Below are 1,584 nucleotides of genomic sequence, written 5' to 3' on the forward strand. Positions count from 1 at the left end.
AAATTGGGTGCCCTTGAGTAGTATGGGATTGCTTATGCCATTTGACAAAATTGGTCATCACATTTCTTTTTCTTGTGTAGTTACAGAAGGCAACTCCGAGGTGGATGTTCTAGCTAGGGAGGGTATTCTGAGGATAGAACTTGCTTACACGGATTCTTTCCCATTGTTATAGTTGTGCTTTGGTTTCTCTCCTAATAAAATATTTTCAATAGTGAGAGAGAGAGAGAGAGAGAGAGAGAGAGAGAGAGACTAAAAAATGGGAAGATCTTTGATGGGCAAGGATTTGCTCCACTAGAAAAACTCCAAGCCATTCCCGGAAACTCTTTTGGTAAATGGTGAAGGAAGACAAGTTTTCAACCAAGATTAGATGTGTGAATACCCCATCTAGAGTAGGGGATGTTGTCTCTACCAACATGCAGAGAGGTGGGGTGGTGGAGTCGTTTGGTGCAATGGGAGGTTCGATTGGTGACAAAGGACCACTGATTCCATGTTCCCACATAATTTCAGTCATGTATGGTCAAGCGTGTGATTAGAGAATGGGTAATGTGACTTGTGCAAAAGGTTTGGCTCGTGTATCCTCTTCATACGAGCGTGCTTTTTGTAGGCGACGAGTGTCCCCGTCTTATACAGGATGAGAGACATTTGTCCAGGGCTAAGAAAGATGCAATCAAGTTCGTAGATGCTTTCCGAGGTGGGTCTTGTAGTTTCAACGGCCGCAATGAACCCAAAACTTTCCAGGGTTGATGATTGTTGTTCATTGTAGATTCGTACAAATGCGTCTCTCGCATGTTCCCTCTTGTTGACGATAGTCTGCTAAGGCCAACAGGTGTCGATCATCTGGGCCTTATGTCGTCGCTTCCTACCAACACATATCCTCCTGCCATTATGATGATATGCCAATCGCCATCTCTTTCAAATCTCGAAGAGAGAAGGGGACGCATGTCAGTGTGTGGCAGCTTGCATGCAGCCTCTGGAGAACGTGGCGCGTGGAATTTTGACGCAAGGAGAGGCAATTGATGATGGGTGGTGAAAGGTGTCTCCCTTTAATGTGCGTGCTTTGGCTCTTATTTCTTTGGCTGGAGCTTTCAACATAGAGGCTCCACATTAGCTCTCGTCTCGAAAATGAGTCAGAGCTACCGTGTGATATGAAAGGTAGCAATTTTCAAATCAGATAAGCATTCCCTCCCCTCTTGACACGTACTCAGACTCGTGTGATACGGAGACCGGTGGATCTTGTGATTTGGTCCCAGTTATTGATGGATCTGATCGCTCTTCTCTTTCCCAATTGGATGGCTCTTTCATTTCTAAAGTTTATCATTCTTCTTCATTCTCTTTTGGTAGGGAGTCATTCATGGAAGGAAAGTCAAGTTCTTTGTTAATGGTTTCTTCTCCTCCATAATCTTTTTTATGCCCCAATCTAACTCATTTTTTCCCACTCACTTGAGCCTAAGTTCATTTGGGGGGGCTGTATTTGGAGTCGAAGCCTGTTGGCCCGTTAGTTGTAGTTCTTTTCTCCCCTCCCACCTTGTGTAATGAGGAGGTCGTTCCTTCCAGTTGTGTTGTTCCTTTCCCCTTGGGCGAGGC

Source organism: Magnolia sinica, chromosome 11 (assembly GCF_029962835.1).
Source record: "Magnolia sinica isolate HGM2019 chromosome 11, MsV1, whole genome shotgun sequence".
Classification (NCBI taxonomy): domain Eukaryota; kingdom Viridiplantae; phylum Streptophyta; class Magnoliopsida; order Magnoliales; family Magnoliaceae; genus Magnolia; species Magnolia sinica.